The sequence below is a fragment of the Peromyscus californicus genome, unplaced genomic scaffold (assembly GCF_007827085.1).
Source record: "Peromyscus californicus insignis strain IS unplaced genomic scaffold, ASM782708v3 Scaffold_4__1_contigs__length_199733344, whole genome shotgun sequence".
Taxonomy (NCBI): Eukaryota; Metazoa; Chordata; class Mammalia; order Rodentia; family Cricetidae; genus Peromyscus; species Peromyscus californicus.
In genome coordinates, this window is record NW_026294562.1 from 195,534,242 (window position 1) to 195,543,652 (window position 9,411).

Below are 9,411 nucleotides of genomic sequence, written 5' to 3' on the forward strand. Positions count from 1 at the left end.
CAAGCCACAAGCTGGAGTCCGTTTGGGGTCTCACAATTCTCCCCTTATTTTCTCAGGGTGTCCCGAACCCCTCAGATGAATGTTCCTGTATTAGGTTGCCTTTTTCAACTAACCAGTCTTATCCATCTTAGTCTCATGAATTCCATCATTCATTCACTGTTTAGGTAGTACAATGGTGAAAAGGACTTATGTGTCTTTAACTACCAGCCTCTGGAAAATTTCAATGGAGGATGCAGAGCTTGACATCATGTAACTCTGAACCAACTTTCCACCAAGAGTTCACAAATAACTTGATAATAATAGACAAGCAAATAATGCCTAGCAATACACATGTTCCTGTGGCTGCAATATACTCTAATAAGGGAGTAAAGGATGATTAAGATGGAATGACCTTGTTAAATTGGTCAAGGATGTCTTTAGCAGTTTTAGCTCCATCAAAATCCAACATTTCTTTTTTAATCACATCAAATCAAGGACTCAATACCATCACACCAAATTCCTCTCAAGTGAGCTCTAATCTTTTTCCAACCAGTATCACTTTCATTGTTAAAGAAGAGGTTACAAACAATAATGAGTTAACGTCATAATTCTAGTATGATTATTAAAAATGGACACACAATTGGTTAATTACAATTCTCCTAACTTACATTAAAAAGATTGTGCATTAACACAAACGAATACTGATCTATTCAAGAGACAAGAAAATGTGTTTTTTGTTGTGAGTGTGGTAGGAGTAACTCCATAATTCTGAATGTCTTATTTTCCCTATCCTAAAAACCAATGCATCACTGCCTCTGGCTTCCAAAGGTAACTTTCAGTTGCTCCAGTCCCGAAGTATCAAATACCAACAGCAAAACTTTCATCCCACTCCTCCTATTCATTTTGGAGGGCCTCTTTAGTACCTCCTAATTTGGTTTCCTGACCGGGCTAGCACATATCTCTGAAATCCAGTGATACTATTCTAAGAGATGCTTCAGCCACACATCGCTTTCATAATAGTGTTGGATTGCTCTAATAAGTCTCTCTCCCTCAGAGGGAAAATCTCTGAGGCACTTGTTTTCAGGTCTTCTATTTCCTTTTGGCAACATAGATACACACTATAATAGCAAAAGTGACCTCCTTGTCATAAGATATAGTGTGGATAAGTGGTCAAACACCCAATCAAAGGTTTATTTTGGAAAAACAGGGGAGAATTTCTCAGCTGGATCCAGAATAATTAATACTCACAGGCCTCTGGAATATAGTGTAGCATGTCTATCAAGAAGCTGAGAATCATTAACCATAACCCTAATCTCCTTCCTTTTCCAGACTAGAAGATGAAATATTGGGGGATCAGGAACATGGGTTCAGTAAATCTCACTCCAACCCCTCTGGGAAAGCATAAGCAACCACAGTATCATCTGGACTGGCAATCCTCTCTTCTGTACACCACCCCAAATGATGAGGCAGCCATCTAGCTTCATTTGTGAAAAAACACAAACTTGCCCTCGACCCCTTATCAAAAGAGGATTGATTCCCTTCCATAACCCAGTGAAAAGGTCCTTCCATTTCACCTCAGCAGAAGTTGTTCGAGTGCCATAATGCAAAAATCTATATGTGGAAGATTGCTCATGGGCATCCAATTTCAAAATATTTAAAATAAAAGGGAATAATTGAATGGATTTTATGGTGACTGAGGATATAAGTCCCCCTTTTGATTTTTTGAAGATGGATCTTGAGACTACCACGGGCTCATTCAACAATAACTTGTCCTTTAGGATTATAAGGAGAGACTGTTTTATGCTCAGTTTTCCATTGGGAACAAAATTACTGAAATGTTTACTAATATATCCCAAACCATTATCTGTATTTATAATTTTAGGAATCCACATATATGAAAAACATTTTAAGAAATGAGCTATCCCATGCATGGCAGCTTCCCCAATTTGCCCAATAGCCATCAAAAAACATGAATAGATATTGACTGTCAAATGCACATATTTTAATTTGCCAAATTCTGCATCATGAGTAACATCCAATTGCCATAAATAATTGGGAAGACACACTCAAGGATTTACCCCTAAGGAAGGCACAGGCAAATACTGTTGACACACATCACATTGTTTAACAATCTGACTAGCAACTTCCCTGGTAACGCCAAATTTTTTCTTAAACTTCTGCTATTCTGATAATGAAAGTCATGTGACTGTTGAGCCAATTCAACCTGTGATAAGGTGACCATCTGTGTTAATTTATCAGCTGAGGTATTATCATCAGTTTGAGGGGCAAGATGATTTTAAAGAGCCCTAATGGGAATCACAAAGCATGACAGCTTTCTTCAATAAATGACTTCTTAAAATAACTAACTAACTAAATAAATAAATAAATAAATGACTTCTTGAATTTGCTGAAATAACATCCTAACATGACCATTAGTAGTCCCAATGCAGGAAACAGTCTCTATAAATTGAAGGGCTCAAAAATATAATGACTATCAGTATACAAATTAAATGAGCTATTTACAAAAAAAATGGAAATCCATAGCCACAGCACAAAATTCTCCTAACTGAGCTCTAGCTGGAGCTGTTTGTACCACATAATCTTTACCATTAATGACATAAGCAACTCTTCCATTGAAGGAACCATCAGTAAAAACCAGCATAGCATCTTTTATGGGATCTTTTTTCACAACTTTATGAAATATAAATGAATGCATTTGGGTAAATTGAAACAATCAATCAGATGGAAAATGATTATCAAGTTGACCCCAAAACTGAGCAAAAGCAATTGCCCAAATATCATTATATTAAAATAAACAATCAGCTTGTTGTTTAGTAAAAGGAATGTTGATCACACTTGGTTCTCTACCAAAATATCACTTAGAATCTATAACTAGAGTTTTCCTGCCTGGCCCACAGTCAAGACTAATCTCTCTCACCTGACAGTCCCATAGCCGCTCAGACCCGACCAAGTAAACACAGAGACTTATATTGGTTACAAACTGTATGGCCATGGCAGGCTTCTTGCTAACTGTTCTTACAGCTCAAATTAATCCATTTCTATAAATCTATACCTTACCACGTGGCTCATGGCTTACTGGCATCTTCACATGCTGTTTGTCATCGTGGCCGCTGGCAGTGTCTCTCTGACTCAGCCTTCCACTTCCCAGCTTTATTCTCCTTCTTGTCCCACCTATACTTCCTGCCTAGCCACTGGCCAATCAATGATTTATTTATTGACCAATCAAAACAACACATTTGCCATACAAAACATCCCACAGCAAGATTCTATACATGTTTTCTGTGTTAAACAAGCTGCTGCTTCATAATAAGAGTTCAACAATCAGGCTGGTGAGACAGCTAGATTCAAAAACAATAACAGCTGTTGGAGTATGTCCTGTAGGAAGCACATAGATTCCCCATGGTTTTGCATAGTCCACATAGCAAAGTAGCTGATGTTGAATGGCATGCTCCACCAGAGCCAGTACTTGTCTAGCAACATCTGTAAGATACCTAGGGAAGCTAGGATCACTGTTTCCTGTAAGAATCTCACTGAGGGTTCCAGATCTCCCACAGACAACTTCAAATAGGGCCATAACCATTGAATATCCCCAATAATTTTTTGAAAGCCATTCAAAGTTTGTAAGCTATGTTTCCAAATTTCCATTTTCTGAGGTTTAATTTCTTTAGAATACAATATATGTCCCAAATACTGAACAGGCAGCTGTCTTTGCCCTTTCCTGTAGCAATTAACAACCTTGCACGAACAAGACTCTGCTGAAGCTGTATAGATGTGACAAGCAAAACTCCTTCATTTTTATGGGTAAGCAAAGTATTCCTTAAATAACACAGTGGATTCCTCTTGGTATCCTTCTTTGATTTACATTTTTTAGCCCAATGCTTCCCACTCTTGAATCCACAACAGGTAATCCTCTTGTGACAGGCAAGCTTTGGTCATCAGTTTCCAATCTTTGGTAGGTAAGGCTTATATCAGTCCCTGGGAACATATGAAATCCTTGCACATCCTTCCCTCTGCCAGCTGCTTCTCTAACACTAGCTTGCAGGGAGAGATGCATGATTAAAGGTGAGGGTTTTCCATGTTCCAGGAGGACTTTGCATCATAGCAATCATAGGCCAATATTCTACCCTAGTAGACAGCCCCCAGGTAGATCTAATCCAGTCCCTACAATAGAAAGAGAAATGCTCTTCCAAGCAGAGGAGACCTGAAGAGTCCCCCATTTTGTGAAAGGGAAACTATTAAATCTCTCAAGCCTTTCAGCTCCTCCTTAGTTTCATCACAAAATTTGTGCTTCTTAACATTCATGGTCAGAAGCAGAGCAGGTGAAATCTCCTGATTATGCTATTTAGTGGCTTCTTCCTTAAGCTCAGCTTCATCACCAGGATTGAACTGATCACCATTAAACAATTTTGTAAAGGAGTCTGTGTCTAATGGCTCCTCTAGTCTCATGGAGTATTTTGTTTCACTTTTAACCATTTCAGGGGGAAATGCCTTCTGCTGTTCTTGGCACAAATTAAAAGTGTCCCTGATAGATGCCCACAGAATAAGTGCATCCATTGTGACCTTCCCAGGCCCAGGCTCATTATAAAGCTGATGGATTTTGACTACAATTATCCTCCATGTGTCTGAGTCCAAGGTCCCATGCTTGGGAACCCAAGGGCACACCTGCTCTACAAACTAAAAATTTCTTTACTGTCTGCTGCCCTACTTTAGCTCCTCTGACTTTTAAAATATCTTTAAGAAAATGTATAAACAGCTGTCTACTATTACCCTGCCCCATATTTACAATTCCACTCCCAAGTTACTCAATGCACTTCCACCACAATAATATCTGAGTGCTCCATTCACCTGAATGTCCTTCATGAAAACTCCCATTTTCAGAACCCTGTTTGGGCACCACATATATGGACCAACTGACCTGTCCAACAGGATCTGAAGGGGGAGTGTAGATTTAAAAAAGCAAGAGACACAAGATAGATTTGGGAGGTTTCTCAATAAATACAGCAGTAGCCCCAAATTTATTTTGCAAAGCATTTTTTATACACAAAGCAAGAGGGGAGAAAGACCTCCTCACCATGGTTTAAGGAACAAACAAGCATAAACATCTCCTTGTTATCAAAGCATCTAGTAACCACACCTTTGTCCAAACATCCTGTTATTAAGCCTTGAGGAGCAAAGACAAGCTTCAACCATCTGACCTTAAGTCAAGATGGAATCGGAGTCAGTGCGGCTCTCACAAGTATGTCCTTATGTTTCTCTCAATTTCCTCAGGATCTGTTGTAATGTCATCTCTTTCATATCTAGCTTCATTACCTTAGATATTCCTTCTCATTTTATTGAATAATTGGGCTAAGGCTTTGTTATCTTCTTGATTTTTTTTGAGGAAAAAACCTTTCATTTCTTTTATACTTCATTTGGATTATGCTGTTGTTTCTATCTCATTGATTTCATCCTTGATTTTCACAGCCCTGATTTGTAGCCCTCTTATTTCTTTTTATCTACCATTTTCAAGTATTGTTTTTCTAGAGATTTCAAGAGTGTAATGAAGTTATTAATAAGAAATCACTCCAGTATTTTTATGTAGGCATTCAGTGCTTTGAACTTGCCTCTTAGAACTGCCTACATTGTGTCTCATTGTTTGGATATGCTGTGTTTTCATTTTCATTCTTGGTTTCTGTCTTGACCCACTGTTCATTCAATAGTGAGTTGTTCAACTTCCATGAGGTTGTGTATTTCCTGTTGGCATTGTTGATATTCAGCTTTAATTCATAGTGGTGGACCAGAGTCCAGGGTATTATTTCAATTTCCGTATCAGTGGAGGCTTGTTTATTCCTTATTTGTGGTCAGTTTTGGAGGAAGCTTTGTGAATTCTTGGAAAAAGGAATATTCTCTAGTGTTTGGTTGTTATATTCCGTAGATGTATGTCATGACTATTTGATTCATGATGTTATCTAACTCCAGTGTTTCTTTGTTTAGATTATGTCTGGAAGACCAGCCTATTTGTGTGATTAGGGTATTGAAGTCACCTAGTATCACTGCGTTTGGAACATATGTGATTTTAGCAGCAGTACTGTTCCTTTTACAAACTTTTGTGCCTGGCATTTGGTGAGTACTTGCTTAGAATTGTTATATGTTTTCACTATATTTACCCTTTGATTATTATGTAATATGCTTCTCAACCTATTCTGTTTAGTTTGGGTTTGAAATTTATTTTATCATATAATATAAAAATAGCTATGCCTACTTTCATCTTAGATTCATTTTCTTGTAATATTTTATAATCTTTTTAAAGTATGAAATGACTGACCTTGATTGTGAAGTGTATATATTGGAAGCATCAGAAAAATGCACCTTGTTTTTTACTTAATCTGTTAGTCAGTATAGGATGTTAGTAGAATATTAAGCTCACCTGTCACATAGTTAAAATGAATAAATTATTATTTTCAACATTTTTAAAACAAAAAATGTCTATACTATGAGAAATTTTAGTCTCTTTTTTTGTTTGTTTGTTTTTGTTTTTCAAGAGAGGTTTTCTCTGTGTAGGTTTGCTCCTTTCCTGGAACTCACTTGGTAGCCCAGGCTGGCCTCGAACTCACAGAGATCCACTTGGATCTGCCTCCCAAGTGCTGGGATTAAAGGCATGTGCCACCATAGCCCAGCCTAAGTCTCATTTTTTACTATTAGATTAAAGCTGAGAGTAAGAAGAATTATCTCCATGCATTCATTGTCATTAAAGTATAAATTAATTTATTCCATTGTTTTTATTAAAGGACACCTTTTTTTTTACTCTCTATTGATTTTATTGTCAAGATTTACCTTTTCTCATGCATCTATATTCTTTGGAGGGGTCTGGCCTTAACACACATTCCCTTGACTAACATATTTGGTGTACCCTTTCTCTCCTTTTTTATTCATTTTTCATATCATCCACAGAAACAACTCTCTACCCTCCTTATGCTCTGCCCCTGACTTCCCCCCTGCCCAACCCACCTACAACAGGGTAAGTTCATCCTCTCCTCTAACAATGTAAGTTCTCCGATGGGAGGACAGCTAAGTCTGGTACATTTAGATGAGGCAGGACCAAGCTGTTCCTGGCCACATCAAGGGTGAACAGGATGTCCTACCACAGGTAATGGGATCCAAAAAGCCAGTTCCTGCACCAGGGATAGATCCTGATCCACTGCCAGGGTCCCCTCAAACAGACCCAGCTACCCAATCGTCTCCCATGTGCAGAAGGTCTACTCTGGTTCCATGTGGTATCCACAGCTGTAGAGGACAACTCCTTCAAAAAAAAAAGTTTGATGTAAATGGAAGGATAATTTATTTCACAACATATTTAATTACTTAGTAAGGAAAGCTAAAGAACAACATTAAAATTATTGACGATATAAATCAACTTTTAATGTCAATTAATAGAACAGCACTGTTATTTTTCTTATTATAGTGAAATACCATCATTTTTCCTTTCACTTCTCTCTGACTAAATGATCCTGAATACCTATTCTTTCTCTATTACAAACTCATGGACTTTTTTTTTAGTTGTTATTACATATATGTAGCTAGAGTTTTCCTGCCTGGTCCACAGTCAGGATAAATCTCTGCTACCCGCCAGTCCCACAACCACTCAGACCTGACCAAGTAAACACAGAGACTTATATTGGTTACAAACTGTATGGCCGTGGCAGGCTTCTTGCTAACTGTTCTTACAGCTTAAATTAATCCATTTCCATTAATCTATACCTTGCCACATGGCTTGTGGCTTACCGGCATCTTCACATGCGGCTTGTCATCATGGCAGCTGGCAGTGTCTCTCTCACTCAGCCTTCCTTCCCAGCTCTATTCTCCTCCTTGTCCCGCCTATACTTCCTGCCTGGCCACGGGCCAATCAGTGATTTATTTATTGACCAATCAGCAACACATTTGACATACAGACCATCCCACAACACTTCCCCTTTTCTTTTCTTAAAAAGGAAGGTTTTAACCTTTACACATCTCCAAAGTCAGCTTGGTATATTTGAGAATTTGGGCGTAGCTTCTCTTACTACTTCCTGCTGGAGGGGGGCGCTGTATCTTCTGGGGAAACAGAAAATTTTAGGATCATGGAGTAGTCCGTGAGGCTGTATCGTCTGAGCCAGTTGCCTTGAAACCATTTTGGACGTTGGATCATCTGGGCCTTGGTGTTACCTTTCAGGGAGTCTTGGCTGGTCAAAACTGATGTATCTTAATCTGGAACAAATCCATAGCCTCTGGCTTTCTGTGGGAACAAAAGCAGAATCTCCTTTCCAAAGCAACATATCCTTATATCCAAATTTTGAAGTCAAGTTACCTTTAAAATATACATTTTGGCATAACTCAACAGCTTTTACAATCAAATGTTTTTCTGCAGTTAAAAATCCCAAAAACAACACAATCTAGATTCTCTGTGTAATATTCATCTTTACGTGGCTTATTTTTTATATTAATTTTACTGTCTCTTTAAAGACTTTATTTTTTAAAACTATGTATTTGTTTTTATAACTCTATATATCACCTTTTTTGTCTTTTTTAAGCCTACGTATATTTTACACACATTCTAAACTATTACATCTGAATCTGTCTTATTGTGGGTCTATTGATTTAAGCTGCAGCAGCTGTGACTGCTGGCTCCGCCCATCTCAGCTTCCCAACATGGCGGTGGTATTACCACCAGCTCTGGGAGCCAACGTGGGTCCATGCCTTTATCCAAGCAGCGTGCAGCCCAGAAACCTCCCCTTTTGCTCTGCACCAGCAAAGGCTAAATCCACCATGCAGCTCAAAGTGCCACTTGCAAAGGTCTCATTCCCGCCATACTGCAGATCGAGCGCACATGCCAGCAGCTCATTTGAGAGAGACAATTAGGAACTGTTTTATCTCCATTTTAGAATCTTTTTTTTTTAGTTTTTAGGTGGAAACTCTTGCCCCACATTGGGCGCCATTTGTAGCTAGAGTATTCCTGCCTGGCCCAGAGTCAAGATAAATCTCTGCTACCCGCCAGTCCCACAACCGCTCAGACCCGACCAAGTAAACACAGAGACTTATATTGGTTACAAACTGTATGGCCGTGGCAGGCTTCTTGCTAACTGTTCTTACAGCTTAAATTAATCCATTTCCATTAATCTATACCTTGCCACATGGCTCGTGGCTTACCGGCATCTTCACATGCGGCTTGTCATCATGGCGGCTGGCAGTGTCTCTCTCACTCAGCCTTCCTTCCCAGCTCTATTCTCCTCCTTGTCCTGCCTATACTTCCTGCCTGGCCACGGGCCAATCTGTGATTTATTTATTGACCAATCAGCAACACATTTGACATACAGACCATCGCACAACACATATATACATTCAAATATCTGTGTACATATTAGGAATATAAATGTATTATAATTCCTATATAAAAAT